Below are 24,281 nucleotides of genomic sequence, written 5' to 3' on the forward strand. Positions count from 1 at the left end.
ATAGCTGGTGAGTTTGCAGTGGAAAAGGACGCACTCTACTTTTTTCAACAACATTTTTATTTTCATCATTACAGACAACACAACCTTGGGCTCGATATTCTAAGAATATGCACATCAATATGCCCTGGATAGTAATCATAGTAAAACTGCAAATAAAACACCATAAGATATCGATATATAAGATACATAGTCCGATATAAAGTAAGGCCCTTCCCACCTATAATAGAACCTCCCTCACCCCAAACCATCTAAGCCCCTGCCTGTGTCCATGCTATGTCTTAAAACATATATTACCAGGCGTACACAGTGTTCCTTCCCTCCTCCCACATGCTCAAAGCCACACATAACATGCACTGTTCAAGAATCAAGCAGACCGTCTAATTCGTCTGTCGGTAGTGGGGGATAATCACTTGATATTTTGGACATGCATCATGTAGGTTGCTGTGAACATACTGACTAATGTTACAAATCATGTCTTGTCACACACAGGTACCCTGGAAGAGGGAGGATATGACAACCTGCTGTCTACTGTCAACTGCTAGACCTTCAGACCATGGACGTACATTACATCATACAGTTGTACCGTCTGAATAGGCAAACAATGGTGGACTTAAGCTGTCAGTTGGAGCCAGATCTGATGCCAGCTAACAATAATCCAACCTGCATACCACCCATTGTACAAGTCATGTAAGCATTGCACTTCCTGGCCACAGGGTCCTTCCAACATACAGTGGCTGTATCTGCTGGGACGTCTTAACTTATGTTAAGTTTTGTGTTGAAAGATTTCCTCCCTGCAACATTGACAGCTATATTATGTTCCCTTGATGTGAGGATTTAGCCAATGTGAAGGCTGACTTTTATGACTTTGCCCGCCTCCCACATGTGGGGGCCATTGATTGCACACATGTTGGCTTGGTGCCACTGCAGGCCACTGAAGAAGTCTATCGCAACAGAAAGAACTTCCATTCCATCAATGTACAAGTTGTCTGTTTGGTGGATCGCTACATCTCAAACGCCTGTGCCCTTTTTCCTGGATCAGCCCATGCATCCTTCATAATGCGGAATAGATCCATACCCCAGCTGATGTCACAAATGCAACCAGAGAGGGCCTGGCTGGTTGGTAAGTCACGTCTGTCCTGATTGTGTGTGAGCAATGTGTGGTGCTACCATCATGAAGTGCGTGACTCATTGTTGCACTTATGTTCCATTCCTTAACAGGAGACTCAGCATATACAAACCATCTCAGGTTATTGACACCACTGAGGAATCCTACTACGCCAGGGGAAGTCTGCTTCAATGGGGCCCATGCAAGAACACGGCAGCCAGTGGAGGGGGCTTTTGGGCTCCTGAAGGATAGATTCCAGTGTCTGGGCAGGACTGGTGGAGCCTTCTTCTACTCACCCAGGAAAGTGTGTCAGATAACTGTGGCAAGGTGCATGCTCCACAACATCACCCAGTGGAGGAATATCCCGTATATCCCAGAGGAGGGGAGTCTGCAGTTTTAGTTTCACCAGGTGAGAATCCTGAAAACCCAAGTGAGAATGACAGTGGTGAAGAGGAAGGAGCTGACTTGTGAGAATATCTCATCCACAGCTACTTCTCATGACTGTGTCTATGTTATGTGATGTCCTGACTTTGACTGTACAATGAACTGTAGTTGTGAGAATGTGTGGAGTTGAGTGCTTTGGAAACAGCTATGGAGCTGGTACTCTGCAATCCTCAGCCAAAGGCTGCTTTTCAAAGATAGCTTTTGATACATCCCCACCTTGATGGTGTTGCTTTGTTTATGTCAGTTTTGCAATGCAACTTGTTTTCCAGATGCTTGCTATGTGACTTGTGTCATATGTATGGTTTTAAGCCTGTACTTCTTGTTTTGTTATTTGTACAGGTACCTTCACCACAACATCTTCTTGTGGGCATTTCAGAGTTGTGACATTGGCAGGTATGTGATGCTGATCTGACATACAAAGTAGGCATGGGTTGTTCCAGGTAATGTAGGTCACAGAGGTTTGGTAGTTGAGACCTGTACCAACACAGTTGGCACAGTGTTGGGTAGTGGTTTAGTGTCCTGTGGTGGGAATGATGCATCATATATGTCATCATGTGGTCATCACATACATAGTCCTCGCTTATGACCACATCATTTTTTCTTCATATTGGCTAAACACTTGTTGTATGCCCTATATGTAGTTGTAGATGTGTTTCATCATTGTAGGCCACAGTGCCTGTGCTACAACACTGACATATGTTTTGTCATACTGCCAGATTAGTGAGAATTGGATTATGATGGCCCTGTGATCAGGGACTGTTGTACTGCCATCTGTCTGTATATTTGATTATGTGAGGTTGAATTACTTTGGTGTGGTATGTGAAAAGGCTCAAGCTGCTGGCATCAACCACTTCAGTGTTTGCCTATTCTGCAGGACAATGTCTGACAAATCCCTACTTTCTGTGGTCTGGAGGACTCTACCTGGCAATATGTTAATTTACTCAGTATGACTCAATCATTCTTGATTTACAATATTTCAGGCACATTGACAGCCTATGTGCTAAACACTGTCATCAAAATGTTCTTTTGACCAGACATGTGTATGTATGTGTTTGTGTGGGAGGGTTGTAATCATGAGCTGGACACTGTGTACATGCAACATATCCCATCTTGGGCAAGTACCTTGGATCATTATTGTATGGTCCACATTGTCTGACATATCTATATGAAAATATGATATCAAAATCTTCAGACAATGAGTCAGTGAAGGGTGATTTTATTGTGCAGCTGTGACTAACAAAATATATGTGACATGACTCAACACAAATTCAAATGTGAAGGGGTCAATCGTGGTGAATTAAATCAGTGGATCAGATGCTGCACCATTGGGAGTCCAAAGTCCAGAGTACTCCTTCCATTGGAAATTACAGGTGGTTCAGGATCAGTCAGAGTGAATGTGTAACACACAAATGAGATCCTTAAGGAAGAGGCTTATTACTGGCAGTAGTGGATGTCTTGCCCTTCACACCTCATGGGCTCTTTGCTGGATGTCCCCGCTTGCATAGGGGGGATCTGCTGCTACAGAGGATGGGGTGTCTGGGGCTTATTGTTCTTCTAGCAGGGCCTCCCTTCCAGAGGCTGGCACCGATGTTGATGAGCCAAAGAAAAGGGTAGACTGTTGTTGAAAAGCCCTGCTCAGGATGGTGTGTATGTCCCTCATCACCCCTGTTAGGGAGGCCATGTTGTTATTGTTGGCCTCCATCTGTCCCTGCATGTCCCTATGTCCCTCTGTAGCTGCTTGATTTCCCAGAGTTCTGCCAACACCTGGCTCATCACGCCTTGGGAGTCCTGATAGAACCCCCAAGACATGGCTAATGGTGTCCTTGCCAAGAGCAGCCCCAGTGGCCTCACCCCGTTGACCTGCAGCATCTCTCCCACGCACCATATACTCACAGGCCTGTACCCTTGCCACAGACTGCCCTCTCCAACTTGGTCCTGGACCCTCATTGTCTGAAGTGTTGCACTGCAACTCTGGAACTAGGACTGGGGGGGGAATGAGATGGTATACAGTGTGCTAGGAACACATGTTGGGGGTTGAATGGTTCCCTGCGATATTGATGCAACAGGGCTGGGAGATGACGTTGTAGTAACAGTGAGACTCATGGATGCCATCTGACCAGGTTGCCCAGATGGGCCAGAACTGTCCACAAGTCCAGGAGTGTCATCTTCACTGAGAGATTCATCCGGGTGGGTATTGGCAGTCTATTCCATGGTCTCTGTGTGCCCAGTGGCAGCTCGACCGATTGATGTAAAACATACAATGTTACTGGTTGCATTGTGACATCTACCTCCAACGTTTTAGAGTTACAGTAAGCAGAGACCTTGTACAAAGTTAAGTTGTAGTTAATCTAATTGTCTCAAGTAACTATGGTGTTGGGTGATTTGATATGACGTGTAAAGCATCCCAACTAAATTTGGCTCAAGCAGCTGCTGATATGTGCAGATCAGTTGCACTTGGGATGATGGCCTGAAAAGGACATCTTGCCAACAGTGCAGCCAAAACAGTGTTTAGGAAAGATATGGGTTTGACCATTTGGAGGCCTAGTTGGTAGTGATGCAGGCAGACCCAGGACTCTGTTGTATATGTTACTGGAGGCATCATGTGCACAGTGCTCTGTCGATGTATCTGCTGCCCATACCTGATGATGCATGTTGAGGCTTTAGTAATACTTGTTCTACTCACTGGGTAAGATGTCATTCTTGTCCTCAATAATCTCATCTTGGGTTAGCAAGTCCAGATAAAGCTATGTTGACAGACACGTCTCTGGTTTGTGCATCATCTGTGCTTGATCACTCTCAGGTGAGTATACTTCATTTGAGAGTTGACAAACAGGGATATTTGGACAAGTGACCAGTGTGCTGGTGTTAGGAGTTACAGACACAAGGTTTTAGTCAGGTCAATCCCTGTACTACACACACTATACAAATGCCATCCCCCCAGGTGAGTACACTTAATTTCAGAGTTAACAAATAGGGTTATATGGACAAGTGAACACTGGACTGGTGGTTGGAGTTAGAGAAATAGGGCCTATTGGGCTTTGCAGTCATGTCACTCCCTTTACTGCCCAACACTTGACAAATGGGATTCTTTCCTTTATTGAACTTCACTTGAGAGTAAATAAACAGGTGTATTTGGCAAGTGAACACTGGGCTTGAGGTTAGAGTAACAGAAACAGGGCCTGCTGTGAGTTGCAGTTTGGTCACTCCCTCTACTTCACACACTATACAAATAGTATCCTCCTAGGTGAGTAAACTATATTTGGGAGTTACCAAACAGATGTATTTGGGCAAGTGCAGACTGGGCTAGTGTTTGGAGTTACAGACCAAAGGCCTGATGGGAGTTGCAGTCAGGTCACTCTCTCTACTACACACACTGTACAAATGTTATGCTAACAGGTGAGTAAACTTAATTTGGGACAAAAAAGAATTTTTGGCAACACTAAACAGAAAATCAATGCACATTCCCATAATATTCTTAAATATAATGATGATTAGAGATGCTCAAACACTACAGCACATTGTTGCCATAATGTGCATCCCGGAATTCCCAAAGGAGAAAAACAGTTACATAGAAAAAAGAAAAAAATAGTGGAGCACACAAGTTATCCTTGATGTAAAAATACAAAAAAGCCAATTAAGGCTTATGGAAGATGATATGAGGTACAAATAATTCCTAGAAAAGTATTCTTAACATTCTCAACAAAGGTGTCAGTTCTCTTATAAACACATACCTATAAATACCTTTACATATCAAAAATGATTTTTATTAAAGAAAACACATATTCTAAGATACATATTATAACAAAATTGATACAATAAAACCACAATGACATAAAACTAACAAACAATACTGGGTTTTCTTATTAAATTATCAAATCTTGAAGTAGGTGGGCCTAAAAGGTGTACGTTGAACCTGAATGTAGCATCAGCCAACACGTGTTTCGTCCAAAATTGGACTTCTTTAAGGCTGATAAATTATGATATAAAAGCATAGTATTATTGACCAAAAATATATGATACAAAGATTCCCATAATAACTAGACCTCAAAAATAGATAAAGAATACACCCGATCTCCAAAAGTGTATACTAATATTAAAAATTGTGAAAAAAGAGAACCGACACCAAATGTTCATTTGGGACAACCAGGGGTATTTGGACAAGTGCAGACTGGGCTGGTGTTTGGAGTTACAGGGAGTTGCAGTCAGGTCATTCTCTCTCTAATATACACACTATACAAATATTATCCCTGCAGATGAGAACACTTCATTCGGGAGATGACAAACAGGGGTCTTTGGACATGTGGGCACAGTGCAGGTGTTTGGAGTTACAGAAATAGGGCCTGCTGGGATTTGCAGTCAGGTCACTCTCTCTACACACACTATACAAATGCCATCCACCCAGGTGTGCACACTTCAATTGAGAGTTCACAAACAGGGGTCTTTGGACAAGAGAACTCTGTGCTGGTGTTTGGAGCTGAAGAAACAGTGTCTCCTGCGAGTTGCAGTCAGGTAACTCTCTCTACTACACACTATACAAATATTAGGTATTATGGGGGTCATTCTGACCTCGGCGGTAAAAGGCCCTTACCGCCGGTCAGAAGACCGCCATAACACCGCCGCGGCCGCGGTTAACCGCCACGGTCATTCTGACCCACAACGGCCAAACCTCCAAAAATCCGTCCTCCACTGCAGCCCGCCACATCAGCGGGCAGCGATAAACTGGAGATGACCAAACCACCACCGTCACGCCAACAGAAATACGCCCATGCCATTACGACCCACGAATCCACACGGCGGTCATTCAAACGCCGTATTCCATTGGCGCTACACACCGCCGCGGTCAGAATACACACACATCACCAAAACACAGCCACATTGGACAATTTGAAATACACACACCTGATACACATACACACACCACTCCCACACAATCAACCAACTATAAAACACACACCCACATCACCCACAAACCCCTGCGACCATAATTACTGAGAGAAGGAGAGAGAGACACAGCAGACAATCCATAGCAAGACACACTGAGGCACACTACACCATCACACACACCACATAGTAGCAAAAAGCACCACTCACCAACATACTCCTCATCACATACACCACCCCACACCTCACCCACACCACCCCATGGCACCCCAAAGGCACCCACGCTTTTCGGACCAAGAACTCCGGGTCATGGTGGAGGAAATCCTAAGAGTGGAACCCCAGCTCTTCGGCTCGCAGGTGCAGCACACCAGCATAGCCAGGAAGGCGGAGCTATGGCAGCGGATCGTGGACAGGGTCAACGCGGTGGGAGAGCATCCCAGGAATAGGGAGGACATCCGCAAAAGATGGAACGACCTACGGGGGAAGGTCCGATCGATGGTCTCCAGGCACAACATCGCGGTCCAGAAGACTGGCGGCGGACCCCCACCCACCCCTCCCAAATTTACATCGTGGGAGCAAGACGTCTTGAACATCCTGCATCCTCAGGGCCTCGCTGGAGTAGCCGGAGGAATGGACTCTGGTAAGTCCAATCTCAACTACTATATCCCCCCCACCCCACCAGCATGCCAACCCACACCCCCACCCTCACCCCCAACCCCCCAGCACACATCCTCCCTGACAATGTCTCACCAGCACAACCCACCCATCCCAACACCAACTCCTGCATGCCAACACAAATCATGGGCACCCATCACCTAAGCATGACCACTGCACTAACCCCCCCCCCACTAACTACCCTCACAACACCTCCCTCAAGGGAATGCCTGCACTGGGGGACAAGGGCACCCATAACACGCACGCTATTGCACACCCAGAAACAATAACCAAACTCTCTTACCCCATGCAGGACCCGAACAACAACACACCAGCCAGGAGGGTCCAGAAGTGTCCATCCCACCACCGGAACAGGCCCACACTGAGGATAGCAGCTCTGTCGACAGTGAACCTGATGACCAGCCCGGACCATCGGGGACCTCTGGGCAGTCGGTTCCCCTCAGGCAGCCACAGGCCACACCAGACCCGACCCCCTCTGCCAACACCAGCACAGCTCCCACCCAGCGGGCCCATGCCTCTGTCTCTAGGACAGCTCAATCAGCGGTGTGTCTGCCACTACAGGGCACCCAGGCTAACCCAACACCCCAACAACAACAGGGACCTGGGGGCAGTGGTAGCGGGCACACCGTCCAGGGGACAGAGGCCGGGGGAAACCGGGCAGCTCGGAGGGCTGCTGTGCGACAGGGGGGGGAGGAGAGGCCCAGGGAACCCACTCTCCAAGAGGCCCTCACCACCCTCATGGGGGCCTACCACCACTCCCAAGAAACGATGGCGACGGTACTGGCCAGGTTCACTGAGATCCAGGCACAGCAGGAGGAACGCTACATGGGGTTCAGGGAGGAGCTGAGAATCATCGGAACCGCAATGGGGACCATCGTCCTGGCCCTCAACAGGATAGAGGACGCGTTGCGGGACCATGGTGCACCACACAGGGCCCCTGTCACTAGCCCGGACCAGGAACAGCCTACCACCTCCGCCGGCGCTAGTGGACAGGAGGTCCCAACACCTCGACAGCCCCCCAGAACCCCACCTCCTGCTGAAGAACAACCACCCCGTAAGAGGAGCCTGAGACCAAAAAAAAAGACAGAGTAGGATGTCAAGACCCCCGCCAGCAGGACATACCCCCTCAAGTCTTCCCACTGTCCCACATTGCCACCCTGTCCAACCATGAACTGCCTATGCTCCATCCTTCCACAGGCAAAAGGACAATGAACCTGTGAGACTGAGAACTGGACTCTGCCATGGATATTCCTCCACCCCCACCCATCACCCTTAGAATCACATGTACCGATATCTAGCACTGTAAATAAATCACATTTTGCACACAAATCTGTTTTGAGTCATGCTGTATTATTAACAAATGTATTACATATTACTGTTCAATTTCTGTTCTGTCAATTAGTCATGACAACATACCAATGTCAATACGCTGTATTTCATGGGCGAACCAAGCAGAAGTCAGGTACTGAGTCAGACAGCACTGAGAAGGGAAGGGAAAGGCAAAAATTAATGAAAAACATCTGTGGGGAACTACAGAAAGTACAGATGCAGGAGGCTATAAGCAATTGTGAAATGGCGTGGGTGATTCTTACCTGTGTGTTACTGGAAATACTGTTGTATCACTCTGTCCCTATTGTCTGTGTCGTCCTCAGAGTCTTCCTCCTCTTCACTCTCCACAGGCACCACGGCTTCTACAACACCACCATCTGGACCATCCTCCTGCAGGAAAGGCACCTGGCGTCGCAAAGCCAGGTTGTGAAGCATACAGCACGCCACGATGATATGGCACACCTTCTTTGGTGAGTACATTAGGGATCCACCTGTCATATGCAGGCACCTAAATCTGGCCTTCAGGAGCCCAAAGGTTCGCTCAATCACCCTCCTAGTACGCCCATGGGCCTCATTGTACCGTTCCTCTGCCCTGGTCCTGGGATTCCTCACTGGGGTCAATAGCCACGGCAGGTTGGGGTAACCAGAGTCACCTATTAGCCACACACGCTGTCTCTGTAGCTGGTCCATCACATAGGGAATGCTGCTATTTCGCATAACATACGCGTCATGCACTGACCCTGGGAACTTGGCATTTACATGGGAGATGTACTGGTCAGCCAAACAGACCACCTGGATATTCATTGAATGGTAATTCTTCCTGTTCCTGTACACCTGTTCATCGTCATTTGGGGGGACTAAAGCCACATGGGTCCCATCAATTGCACCAATGATGTTGGGGATGTGTCCAAGGGCATAGAAATCAGCTTTCACTGTAGGCAAATCACCCTCCTCTGGGAAAATGATGTAGCTCCGCATGAGTTTCATCAGGGCAGACAACACTCTGGATAAGATCTTGGAAAACATAGGCTGAGACATCCCAGATGACATGGCCACTGTTGTCTGGAATGAGCCAGTTGCAAAGAAATGGAGGACAGACAGAACCTGCACTAGAGGGGGAATTCCTGTGGGTTGGCGGATGGGGGACATCAGGGCTGGCTCCAGCTGGGCACACAGTTCATGGATGGAGGCTCGGTCAAGTCGGTATCGTAGTATTATATGGCGTTCTTCCATTGTCGACAGGTCCACCAGCGGCCGGTACATGCGAGGATTCCTCCTTCTCATCGCTAGTCCCAGCGGACGGTGCCTAGGAAGGAGAATATGGAGTACAGAGTCAATCCACTCACAGGTACGTACAACACAGCTTGCACAGTACAGGTAAATGTATGGTTTGATATGTTTGTATGTGTGCCATTGCAAGGCCTAGGCCTGTGTGACGCATTAGAAATTAAGCCATGTGGGCCCTTGAAATGGCCGATGCCTGACCTGTGAAGTGGGACAATGGGATGTGAGGTCACTGCGCTGGCGGGGCACACCGTGGCGGTAGGCGGTCGAAGACCGCTGTGCAAAGACGGATTGGTTAACATTGAAGCCTATGGGTTTCAGGAGCCAATGACGATGTTCGCCGGTGGTCGCGGTACGCACCGCCGCGGGCGTGACCGCCATTTTCTATCTGCTCAATCATTCGAGACCTGATCATCCACAGGAGAGGACCTATACTGCAAGTGCTACTGTGAACTCGGTCTGGAAGTGACAATGGCTGCTGCTACTGGTGAAAGGGCCCCCGCCTTCAGTTCAGAGGAGTTGAAGAAGCTCGTGGACGGGGTCCTCCCCCAGTATGCGCTACTCTACGGTCCTCCAGACCAACAGGTGAGTACACTCAGTGCACATTGAATGGGTTATGCCTGTGTGGAGTGGGGGGGATGTAAGTTGGTGGGGTGTGGAGGGAATGAGGAGTGCAACGCACGACAGATGAGAGAATGGGAACCATGGCAAGGTTGGGGAGGGGGGGGCATGTACTCCAAACATGCAGATATGTGACGGTTTCTCTTTCCCACCCTGTACATGTCAAACAGGTGAGCGCCCATCAGAAAATCGATATTTGGCGTGCCATCGCCAAGGAAGTCCGGAACTTGGGGGTCTACAACAGACGGGGCACCCACTGCCGCAAGAGGTGGGAGGACATCCGGCGCGGAACGAGGAAGACCGCAGAAACACTGCTGGGGATGGCCTCCCGACCTAGGAGGGGTGCCAGTCGCACCATGACCCCCCTGATGTCCCGGATCCTGGCGGTGGCCTACCCTAATTTGGATGGGCGCTTGAGGACAGCACAGCAGACACAAGGGGGTGAGTATCTGCACATTCTCCTATCTGTATGCGCAGTGGAGGCGTCTGGGTGGGGGAGGAGGGCTGTGGGTGACATTAGGCCAGGGCACTCTCTGTAGTGTAGTCCTCTCCCTTAGGCATGGCCCTGTGCCCCCGCCCCCCACCTCTGTAGGGTGCCAAGTGCAGCTACCCATGCTCCAGCATCACACATGTGCGCGTCTGTTGTCCCTAGACCTGTTTGCCTAGTCAGAAGTACTGAGTAGTGTACCCCAAGTTCGCGACTTAGTGCACGAGCCACCTGTGTCTGTCCTCTCCGCAAAGGGTATTGCTAAGGCATGCACTCAACTTTGTTTAATTTCTCCCCCCACCCTAAATCTTTGTCTTCTTGCATTTTAGCATCATCAGGCGGAGGAGATTTGGCGTCGGAGCAGGAGGGAGCTGCAGGTCACCAGGCCCCGGTGGGCACTGACACAGACACCGAGGGCACCAGTGATCCGGAGGGCGAGGGGAGCACCACAACGGGTGCCGGTGGAGACACCAGCGACACGGACATGTCCTCGTTTGGGAGCTCCCTAGCAGTGGCGGCATCATCTGTGCCCCCCGCAACAACAGATACAGCCACCACCCAGCGCACCAGCACCGCCCTCCCAGCAGCCCCCCAGTCTTCGCTCCGTGGCCGCTCGGCCAGGAAGGCGCGCGTCTCCTTCGCCCCAGGCACCTCAGCCCCTGCCTCTGTTACCCCTGCTGCCCTCAGTGCGGAGCTCATTGACCTGGTGAGGACGGTCATTGTTGGGCAGACTACCCTTCTGAATGCCATCCAGGGGGTGGAAAGGGAGGTGCATCGGAGCAATGCCTACCTGGAGGGCATTCATTCGGGTCAGGCTGCCCATCAACGAGCGTTCACTGCTCTGGCCTCAGCACTGACGGCAGCCATTGTCCCTGTCTCCAGTCTCCCTCTTCTATCTGCCTCCACCCTTTCTCTGTCTCCTGTACCTCAACCTATCCCATCCACACCATCAGACCAGCCTGCACACACCTCAACACCCAAGGCCAGCTCATCCTAACATAAGCACCACAGAAAACACAAGCATTCACCCAAGCAACACACAGATGCAGACATATCAACAGTCACTACCACCTCTGTGTCCCCGTCCTCCTCGTCTCCCTCCTCCCTCCCTGTGACGTCTACACTCACACCTGCATGCACCCCAACATCAGCCAGTTCTTCCACCACCAGCAAACCCTCCACTACAGTCCGCACACCTGCAGTCACCACCCCCACTGGCATTTACACGTCCCCTGTGTCCTCTCCCACTGTGTCTGTCACCCCCTCTTCCAAGACACATAAACGCAGGCAGACACCCAAACAACAGCCAACCACCTCACCACAGCCTACGTCCCAGTCACCTGCACCCAAGGACAGCACACCTGGCTCTCATACAACCACATCTTCTTCCTCCACTTCTCTCACCACTACTCCTACCCCTTACCTTGGTCCCAAGAAATATTACATCTCCAATTTTGACCTCTTTCCCTCCCCCGACCCACCCCCTCCAACTGGGAAAAGTCCCAAGGGCACCTCAGCCACCACCAGCCCAACTTCTACAGTGCAAGTGGTGCATGGCATGTGGAGTCCACCCTTTGGCGGCAGTAACACTTCGGTGAGCAGCAAGGGGACAGCCAGCCCCCCCCCAGGCAAGAGGACCCGGAAATTGAAGGGCCGCCGTGAGCGCACAGAGACGGCTGCCCCCAAGGAGGTGACTCCGTCCACTTCACCGGCCACAGCAGCCAGGGGAGGCAAGGGGCCGAGAGCCCCATCTAAGGAGCGGAAGGACAGCAGGGCGGAGAGGACAACCACCAGGAGCGCGGAGCAGGAGGGCCCCACAAGCCCCATCCCGGCTGCAAGGGACGACACCAAAGGGCCCAGGACTCACTCCCCGAAGGGGCCTGACACAGCACGGTCGGAGGGCGAGTGAGCAGGGTGTCCAGGCCAGGTCTGACTCCCTTGACATACTGCAAGAGCACCGCTGAACAGGGCCCCGCCGTGAAGACAGGTACCGCTGAAGAGGGCCCCGCCGTGCAGAAGAGCGCCGCTGAACAGGGCCCCGCCGTGAAGACAGGTACCGCTGAACAGGGCCCGCCGTGAAGACAGGTACCACTGAAGAGGGCCCCGCCGTGCAGAAGAGTGCCGCTGAACAGGGCCCCGCCATGAAGACAGGTACCGCTGAAGAGGGCCCCGCCGTGCAGAAGAGCACCGCTGAACAGGGCCCCGCCGTGAAGACAGGTACCGCTGAACAGGGCCCCGCCGTGAAGACAGGTACCGCTGAACAGGGCCCCGCCGTGCAGAAGAGCACCGCTGAACAGGGCCCCGCCGTGAAGACAGGTACCGCTGAACAGGGCCCCGCCGTGAAGACAGGTACCGCTGAACAGAGCCCCGCCGTGCAGAAGAGCACCGCTGAACAGGGCCCCGCCGTCTCAAGCACCGCTCCGCTGGGCCCTTCCTCTCAAGCACCGCTCCACTGGGCCCTTCCTCTCAGGCACCGCTCTGCTGGGCCCTTCCTGTCAAGCACCGCTCCGCTGGGCCCTTCCTCTCAAGCACCGCTCCGCTGGGCCCTTCATCTCAAGCACCGCTCCGCTGGGCCCTTCATCTCAAGCACCGCTCCGCTGGGCCCTTCATCTCAAGCACCGCTCCGCTGGGCCCTTCTGGTCAAGCACCGCTCCGCTGGGCCCTTCCTCTCAAGCACCGCTCCGCTGGGCCCTTCATCTCAAGCACCGCTCCGCTGGGCCCTTCATCTCAAGCACCGCTCCGCTGGGCCCTTCCTGTCAAGCACCGCTCCGCTGGGCCCTTCCTCTCAAGCACCGCTCCGCTGGGCCCTTCATCTCAAGCACCGCTCCGCTGGGCCCTTCCTGTCAAGCACCGCTCCGCTGGGCCCTTCCTCTCAAGCACCGCTCCGCTGGGCCCTTCATCTCAAGCACCGCTCCGCTGGGCCCTTCATCTCAAGCACCGCTCCGCTGGGCCCTTCCTGTCAAGCACCGCTCCGCTGGGCCCTTCCTCTCAAGCACCGCTCCGCTGGGCCCTTCATCTCAAGCACCGCTCCGCTGGGCCCTTCCTGTCAAGCACCGCTCCGCTGGGCCCTTCCTCTCAAGCACCACTCCGCTGGGCCCTTCATCTCAAGCACCGCTCCGCTGGGCCCTTCATCTCAAGCACCGCTCCGCCCTTCATCTCAAGCACCGCTCCGCTGGGCCCTTCCTCTCAGGCACCGCTCCTCTGGGCCCTTCCTGTCAAGCACCGCTCCGCTGGGCCCTTCATCTCAAGCACCGCTCCGCTGGGCCCTTCCTCTCAGGCACCGCTCCGCTGGACATTGCCATGTCATGCACCGCTGCGCTGGGTCCCGCCGTCTCAGGCACTGTTTATGGTTCACTGTGCCCACCATGCCTCCTCCTTGACCAGTGGAGACTGTCATCCACCGGATGGACTGTGGCTTTGCACTCCCCAGGATGGTGCAGTGGGCAGCCCACCCACTGTAGAGACATTGAGAGACTGTGGCTTTGCACTCCCCAGGATGGTGCAGTGGGCAGCCCACCCACTGTAGAGACATTGACATGATGGCTCCTCGTGGATCTGGCGTCGTGGACTCATATGGCTGTGGTGGCCCCCCCTTCCCTTCCCCCTGAGGTGCCTGTAGTTTTAACATCAGATGCCCCTGCAGTGTTCTCTCCAAAGGACTCAGGTCTCGTGTGTGGGCTTTGCCCTTGTTTCGCAGAACATTGGCCCACGGACATGTTAGATTCGTAGGATGTGCAGGACTTGTTACTTCAGTGATACACTGATGTGTATATATTTTTGGTTTTTGTAAATATTTTTCACGGTTGCTCAATTATTTCCAGGTGCTTTTTTTGTACATAAATATTTATTCAAAATTTGGTTGTGTCATTGTATTTTTAAAGGGTGTTTGTGTGGTGTCACTGTGACTTCCTGCTCTGCATTGGTGTGTACATATTGGGGGGGTCGCATATGTGTATGCCCGTAACCTTTCGTCCTCCCCCCTCCCGTGTGTCGTAGGTGCAGTACTCACCGTTGACCTCTGCGCCGGAGTTCGTACTCGTGGTAGATGAGCAGGTAGACGAGAGCAGGTATGATGTTCAATTCGGGTTCCATGCTGTCCGGATTCCACGTGGAGTGTCTCGAGGTGAGCGTTTTCCATTGAAAATGTCTGTTTCCGCCGTGTTTTTATCGGCGGGGCTCCCGCCCCGGAAAAGGTGGCGGATTGGTGGGTCGTGATATGGTGGGCGGTACATTGTCTGCCGCCTGGCTGTTGGCGGTGACCGCAGCGCTGTTTGTTTGTTCCGCCGTGGCGGTCGGAGTGTTAATGCGGCGGGCTGTGTTGGCGGTTCCCGCCAGGGTCAGAATTGCAATTTTTTGACCGCCGGCCTGTTGGCGGGTTGGCCGCCGCTTTATCACCGACCGCCCGGGTTAGAATCACCCCCTATATCTGTTAGCAGACTATATTTAGGTATAGGCATACATTTACATGTTGAGACATACTGTGTGTCCTAGGATGATTTTTTTAATATTGAAAGACTTAAAGGCACCATTTGGACATGTTGACTTGGTAGCTATGATACTGGATCCAACAATACACATTTACAGTGTTAACACTCAGATACTCTGGGTATTTAATTTTGGAGAAGTACATGCACAAGACAGTGGCAAAAGGTGAGCTGTGAGCATGCGTGACATAGCATTGTTGTGACGTTTTTGTGTTGTGACTTACCAGACTCCACTCCCCCAGGTATTCCTGTCAAGCCCTCAGGATGCAGGATGGCCAATACCTTCTCCTCTCAGGGAAAGAGTATTAATGGGGCACTGGGATGGCCACAGCAAGCCTCATTGGCCTACAGCTGGTGCCTGGAGACTAGGGAATGGACCTTGTCCCTGAGGTTATTCCTCCTCTTTCTAATGTCTTCCTTTGTGCGCTGGATGGTGCCTACCACACTCACTCTGTTGACGATCCTGTCACACTTTTCAATTTTCCTGCTGAGAGGAGGGTGCTGGACTTGTGCTCCAAACAATTGTGGCTCTACTCTTATGATTTCCTCCACCACGACTCTTAACTAATTTCCGGAAAAACAAGGATTTTTTTAATGTGACATGTTGGGACAAAACTACAGGTGACAGGGGAAGTGCAATAGGGTGTGAATGGACAAAAGTGTGTACAGGGTGTTCCATGGGATGGTGAAAAAAGAAGTGCTTAATCTATGAAGTCTTTGGAAAATAAGGTGCTCTGGCTTCTGTGTCTTGCAGTGGAAATGCAAAGGTATGTGGTCTGTGAAGGGGTGTGTTTTATAGTGTCCTTTGCAGGTGTGTCCACTGTGCCAATGCGTGTTTACCTTGTTGTTTTTAAATCTATCTCTTAGTTTGCTAACTGTGAAACTGCCGTAGTCCGGACTGCCATTGGCTGACCGCCACAAGGAGATCGCAACTGTGTAATTATAATGAGCTTGCTGGTTGACCATGGTGCTGAAGGTGCTGGAGGTGCTGTTATATTCCAAGGCCGCCGCGCCACTGGCGGTCTGCCATTTTTGCTTGGCAGATGGCATACCGCCCTGTATAACTTGTAATAGGGAGGTCTGACCGCCAAATACATGATGAGGCCCTTAGGCTCGTATTACAAGTGACTTTCTTCTCTGACCTGCATGAAAACTACTTTTTGTACAGGAATCTGAATTAGCAGTTATGTGGTAGTTATCACATGCATCACTGTTTTCCCCAGGTAAATATCGACAGGTGAAACCTGCCACATTTTACCAGGAGAAGATGCCCAGTAAATACAGTACGTGTAGATTTTGGTGTACAAACCACCAGCAGTTGCATCTTATGCCCCATTTTAATTGGCACAGCTTGTACTAGGCTATAATTATCTACACTTTAAAATTTTGATGTCCATCGGATTGGATATAAAAGGTGCAATAACATTTGCCTTCTCAGCCGGGCAACTTAAAATTAAGGCCTTATTGTAGATTTTTGGAGGTGGCTCCAAATACTTTAGTTGAAATGACAATAGCAGCCCTGTATGGCTACCCCTAGTTAGATTTTAAATATTGTACATATCATTGCTTGTTTGAAATCAATGATAATTTTCTGGGGGGCACAGTTGTTAGTAGATTTTATTTGACTAAGTAGTTCATAGTATGTAGCATTTGACTATTAGAAGAAAGTCAAACATCAAAGGTATACTATTGTGGTATTCACCATGCGTAGTGTAAACCTATCTGAATGATAAAGGGAACAATTTAAATGTACCACCCATCATCCACATCTGTGTTAGTCTTGGTAGGTTATATTCCATAGCGTGAATTATTATTCTCCTTTGGTTGTTAGAGTTATCACAAATGAGAAAGGATTTCTCCCTACGTGTAATAGTTACATTATGTGTGATATTGATATTTTGGCATCTTTTAGGAGCAGCAAGGGCATTTGTTGTAGCCATTCTGCTGCATGCTTTGAGTCTGTTTATATCTGGAATACATGGCAGCTTTCCTTTCACATAGTAAGGAACATTTGTTAGGATATTTTTTTTTTATTATGCCTGTATGTTCTTGGGAGCTAGTGATTGCTTCTCTCAGATCTTGTCAACATTTCTCACTTTCATTTCTCTCACACTGGGAGAGTGATTATGCAGTCTAATGTTAATTACTACATTGTTTTCAGTAGTAGCCCTCCAATATCTAGCATTAGAATAGTACTTTGTACATTTGTAATGTTTGCTTTCTGTGCTTGTTCTCTCTTGACTTGACTTGTATCCCTTGTATGACTGTGACTGCTTTCTTTTTTGGATGGTGATGTAAGTGACACTCCCCCCCCCTTATCTGTAAATATTAAAACTATATATAAATTAAATGGGGTTACAGTGATATTTCTGTATCAAATTGATATTTAAATGTGCATTGATTTTGTTTACGTATTATACCTACATATTTACTGTCCTCTTATTTTGCAGAACTTGTTTCTTCAGGTTTTCTTTATTGTTTGTTGAGGTGAGGGATCTAGGATTAATTTTTGCTTGTTAAACATACAATGGTTTCTATAATTACAGGATTACAAATAGTTGTATTTATGTTTGTTTTATATTAATGTTTACTTGGAGTTTTGGGTTGCTTAATAATTAGATTTGCTTACTTTTTAAAATTTGCTTGTTGAATTAGCTCTTTAGGGAGGTGATGCTTTCATTTGGTGTTCAGTTTTTTATGTTTTCTGTTTTGCTATTTCCTATGTTAGGAAAATAAAAATAGGAAGTAGTCTGTAAATGGTTCTATTTTTAGACAATTTATATTATTTCATCATTGTTAGACACATTATATAATTTAGTTCCTAATAAGTGTTGGTAACTTTTTAAAGTTGATTGCATTTTTATTGCAGTTTGATTCAGTATTTCTTCTGTCTGGAATCCAATTGTTTCATCATGTTGTGGCATTTTTGTTGTAATATTTTTTATAGTGCTAATGTACTTAGACGTTTGTATTAGCTAGTATGTTTAAAGTTTAATTTTATTAGTTGCTTTGTGTGTTGTTTAATTTTGTTTTGTAAGTTTATTCCTTATTTCATGGATGCTATTTAGTGTTTATGTGATAATGTGTTTATAAATGTACATATTTTTAGAAAGTGTATTTATGTTCATTTAGTTAAAAGCAATGTTTTAAATATGAATTATGTTTTAAATGTACTGTAGTCATTGTTATTTATAATAATTTATCTTATAATGATATATGGGTTTTCAAGTGTAATTTTAATTTGTTATAATTAATTATGTCTGTGATGCTACATTTCTTTGAATTGTATTGAATTGTTATTTAGTGATTTAAGGTGTTTGAATGAGTTAATGAGAATATTGTGTATTTGATACCTTGTTCAATACTTTGGTAGTGTTGTATATATTTCACGTGATGACAATATTTTTATACCATTATTTATGTTGTCAACTTTAGGGTATTTTAGATATTTAGTTTGGCATATTTGTTTTGTACTTTATAAATATAAGATGACAATAATTTAAGTCATCAATAGTTTATTCTGATATTTGTATAGTTTGATGTTCTTGTAGTTGATACAGTGTCCCTGAACCATGTTCAACTATTTACAAGCTCTGTCACTAAAGGTCCCTATGCTCACATGCCAGTATGACTTACTGCATTGTTTTGAAACACATTGGCCTATTACTTTGATTTTTTCAGCACCCAGATCACCATACTCCAATGTTTTGCATGGCCTGTGCTGCCAGCAACACAGCAACATAGACAGCATGATTGCCCTGGCATAAGGAGGATGTAATTGTCATATTATGGACATTGTTTATGCTTGCAGTATTACAAGACCTTTCTTGACATATTGTGGGCATTCTAGGTATTATGTTTGCCACTCCTCTTTGACAAATATTTGCAAAACTGAAAGGAGGCAGGATTGTAAAAAGTAGTGGAAGTTTGAAGTTAGGAAAGATGATATCAAATTTCTCACCCAGATTATATAAATAGCTTGTAAAGTTATTGAATTGTAGTCACTTTCTTAAAGAAATTGGTCTTCATTTTTGTGACGTTTTCCTGGAGATAGACCACTCCATTCAAAATTACTTGGAAGGATCAGATTTGCTTGGAAAACTATGATGGCACTAAAATATCAACTGTGTCCTGCGTGTAAATCTAATGGTGTTTGAAAATTATATTGTAAAATGAACAATTTGGCCTAATTGTTCAAGATGTTTTTGGGAGAACAGACTTCTGTATTTTCGATGGAAGATTGATCTCAGTGGTTCAGCTATGGGCCAGATACTTCCATCCCACATGCAGCTGAAGTTTTCTTTGGTTAAAGCCAGTAGCAGCCATCATGCCATAATGCTCAGCAGGGGTGGGGAGGCCATACGCACACGCACACACACACACACACACATACACACAGTTAGAGCATGCATGTACAAACCTTCATACATACACACACACACGCACACATGCTCCCAACATTAGATAAAAAAACACAACTGGCCACAGTGGTTCCTGGAAGGATTGGGACTGCCACCTCCTCTCGCAGGCTGATCATCAGCCAGTGAGAAGAGGCATCAGTCCCTTAACTCGTCACTAAGTGGGATGGTGTCAGTGAGACTTTTCGACCCCACCACACTCTGTGACAAATTTCACTGATGGACACTCTGGGCCTCATTACGACCCTGGTGGTCTAATGATTGCCAGGGTCATGGTGGCGGTCCGAGTACCTCCAATGGGGCAGTTCAAGCGGCATATCACAACCGGGGTGGACCTCCAGAACTGCCAAATATCATCTACACAAAGGTCTGGCAGTGCTGGCGGTCCTAATTTGCCAGGACAACGCTGCAAGCAGGGCTACCCTGGGGATTACGACCCCTTTCTCTGCCAGCGATTTCATGGTGGTAACCCCACCATCAAAAGGCTGGTGGATACTGGGTGCAAGGGGCACCAGGGGGGCCCCTGCACTGCCCATGCACTTGGCATGGGCAGTGCAGGGGCCCCATGGCCAGCCCTGTGCACTCTACACACTACAGCATTGTCGCCAGCTCTGTTATGAGCCGGAGACAATGCTGTAGGACATTTTCTGCTGGGACCGCAGGCCGAAACTGTGTTTCGCCGTGCTGACCCAGCGGGAAACTCTAATGGGCCCTGCGGGGAGGTTGCCACACTGGCGGTAACCCACCCATCGGGACTTCGGTTGACGGGCTTTTGCGTCTGCCGAGGTCATTATGAGCCCCTCAGTCCTGGGCTTTTCAGGGAATGCAACTGAAGCACCCATGTTTGTGTTTTTCAGTGAGTCCCCCTCATCAGGAGGTGGAGGCTCACAAAATACTTTTCCGGGCTGAAGAGGTCATGCCCAATGAGACTATGAAATTTTCAGACAGGTAAATGTTGGCTCAGGCAGCCAGGCACCTGCCCATGTTCACCGCCTGGATGCCTGACCTGAACATAAAGAGTGTCTGCCAGGCTGACCTTTCCTCAGCCTTAGAGACACTCTTCCTGTGTCAGAAAAAGGTGGAGGGGTGAATGACCCACCTCCAATCACAGGTTGCTAAGACATGAATTGTTAAGTACACCAATTTTATATACTGGACTATTTCTTGAATAATCCTTCAGATTTAGAGACAATATTGTTGGAAAAATATTTCTTTTCAATGCACTATTGGCCCAGACTTCTACTGGAATGTTCTTTATCATCAAGGCTGTGTATATGATAAGTACTCTCCTGCGATTGAGCATACAACACTATGTTGTAGCCATGTGTTTCAGAAATTAGTTTAACCTGAGCAATTGATTCCAATGTCCTAAAAATGTTAGCACGGGATGTGACAAGGTAGTAATCACGTAATCACAAAAATTATTGGTCTGCTTGTATACTTGCTCATTTAGTTGAAATACAAATACTCAAAACTTCTATAAGAATGAAGTCACACTGCTTGTCAGCACCCAATACTGTAAAAATGATTCAAACACTACTGCACCCAAAAGGTGGCAGCACACATTCCTACCTGCAATTCTTCGCTCTCTAGGCTACAGAAAAGAGTATGTTATTGGGCTTGGCTGCTGGACTTGAATGCCTAATAGGTCAGTGTACATGCCCCGCAGAATCTGTATGCACCAGTTAAACCTCATGACTTTCCGAATCAGTGAAGCAGCTGTCTGGTTGTTCACAAATGAAATATAAAAAATACATTTTTGTTGATTTACATAGCAGGAGTGCTCCAGTCCTGTAATGAGGGTGGGGGCATCTTGAAATATGAACCCCGAACAAGTGCTCACTTTGCCCATGGTTAATCTTTCAAATATATATCTTTCTATGATATCAGATTTTTCAATACTCAATAATTTTATGCATACAAAAAGAAAACATTGGAAAAGCCAATAGTCCTTGGTCATGACATCTACTGATTTGCAAATTGGTGTTTGTGTTAGTCATTGCAGATTCACTTTGAATGCATTTTGTTTTAACAAATGCTATTCAAAGATGATCACTGTTGATGTGCACACATCAGTTGCTGCCATTTTTAATGCATTTTGCTTTATTATAATATGTGGGAAATAGTCCCTCCCAGTGGCGGCTGCTATTAGGGAAAAGTGGTGGGACAGCCCAGGGCACAATAACAAAAACAATAAAAGAAAACTTACCTGCTGTCTTCCATCTGCTGCCTCGCTGCCTCAGTGCTCTTCTGCACCTGGTGCACAGGCTCCCAGACTCCCCTGTGCCAATCCAGATGCTGCTCTCATACTAATACTATTAGCAGCATGAGAAAAGCACTGGGATTGGTGTTAGCAGGCTGGTTTTGTGCTTCCACAGGGACCTGGAGACTGTGCCTGCTGTTCTCCACCCAGCTGTGCAACACAGCTCGGATTGGAGTCTGGAGTAAAATAAGGGCTTCATTTAGATATTGGCGGATGAGTTACTTCTCCACAACAGTGACGGATATTCTGTCTGCCGAAATTTAATCCCATAGGATATAATGGGATTTAGGTTTCACAGACGGGATATCCGTCTCCGTTGTGACAGAGTAACTTGTCCACCAATATCTAAATCAAGCACTAACTGGGCATGCCGTTTGCCCATACTAAGATAAACTGACATGTGCACTTGCCGTGCCCACTGCTCCCCCAAAGGCTTGCTGCTGAGCCTGCTGCTCTCAGTGTGTCCCCGCCACCAACACTTGGCTTCAGCTCTGGCTCTGTGATGAAAAATAAAATGATAATAAAATTATTTTATTATCATTTTATTTTTCATGTTTTCATCTGCTGGGCCCAGCAGTGAGGTGATGCTCCTCTGCCATAATAGATGAGCCGCCACTTGTCCCTCCCATGTTCTGCACTGGAGCAGGGTCTGGTGTCAGCAGTGCAAGGTTACATTATCAACTTATTTTTGTGTTTTTGTTATGTTAGCAGAAGTCACTGTACTTTGTTCCATGAAAAAATATAGACTAATATTTATCAAAAATGATGCATAACTTCACTAGCGCAGTTGTGCATAAAAGTTTTTTACGCGAGCTACTGTCATTCCCTAGCGCCATCCATGCGCCATATTTAAAAAATGATGCACAATGGTGCTAAGGAACGGTTAGAGTAAAAAAACATTACGCTAATCATTGCGACATATCATAAGGAAAAATTATCTTAATGCTACAATGGTGGTGCTAGACCATTTTGTGGCACGTATTTATCACGCAAAACCGGTTATCGCCATTTTTAACCGCATTACCGCCAAAAAACAATGCACAAGCAAGAAAAGTACAAATTGAAAGACAAGAAGGAGATTGCAGGATAGGAGAGACCCCAGGGAGACCCCAATCACCCAAGTACCAGCCAGGAGGGCCCAAAAAAGTCACAGGAGAACGAAAAGAGAGGCGCAAGTGTTGCTTTAGTGAGGAGGAGCATGACATCCTGGTCAGAGAGGTGACAAAGCACCAACACCAGCTCTTCATAACCTCCAAATTGCCAGTCAGTAGAACAGATGCAGTATGCCAGGAAGTCAACAGTGTGGCAGAAGTGAAGAGGACTGTCACCGATTGCAAGAATTGCTTGCATGATTGCAAGTGCAGGACTAAGGAGAAACTAGCCCAGAACCCAAAGGGAGCACTGCAGACTGGAGATAGAAGTCCTGCACTTCAGGGGGACCTGGATGAGCTGGAGGAGATGGTAGCAGTTATCATTCCAGAGGAGCTGGTCACTGGAATCGCAGGACAGGGCAGACCACCAAGAACTACCACAAATGCAGAAAAATGCAGAATATCTGGAATTCCAAAAATGGCAGAAGGGGGAGGCACATAGGACACACTCAATGCATGCTAAAGGGTTGCATTGGGACACATAGGCCCTGAATGAAGACGTGTAATCCCCAGCCAAGCCACACATGTACTGATGCTTTGGTTGTGCAATGCACTTCAACATTTACACAACATGGACAGAAGCCACTCACTATGGCTATACTCCACATGTACATATGCAGCAGATAGCCTGAAAGGGACATGCAAATAATGTGCCTGTGCCACAACAACACCCATTGCATATTGTCATAGCCCCTGATCATACACAACTTGTACATCAGAGACTAGGACTGAAGTCAATACCACCCCAGCGCTGGTGTCAGGCTGGTGTAACAGGCCAAAATGCATCACTTCCTCCTTGTCTCATTGCCCTTCTCATATGTGCTGCATCTTGCTGCACACAATGAAATGCAACCTTAGCAAAAACGCCTGCACATGTGCTGGAAGGGACACCTCCCTGCACATAAACAATTTATCCCCTCAAGCCAAGCACCCCTTCAACATGCTGCAACAATGCCTGTGTAGGTGCAGCGGAATTGCGCTGGTGTACCGTATTCCAGTAAACACAGTACATCCCTGTGTTTCTAATCAGTTGCAGCGTGGTGCAACACATATTGATGCTGCACTGAGCTGTGCCACATGAGAAACAATTCAGCCATAAAGTGTGCAACCTGTGGAATGCAAACCACAAAGGGAGAACC

The sequence above is a fragment of the Pleurodeles waltl genome, chromosome 1_1, assembly GCF_031143425.1.
Source record: "Pleurodeles waltl isolate 20211129_DDA chromosome 1_1, aPleWal1.hap1.20221129, whole genome shotgun sequence".
Classification (NCBI taxonomy): Eukaryota; Metazoa; Chordata; class Amphibia; order Caudata; family Salamandridae; genus Pleurodeles; species Pleurodeles waltl.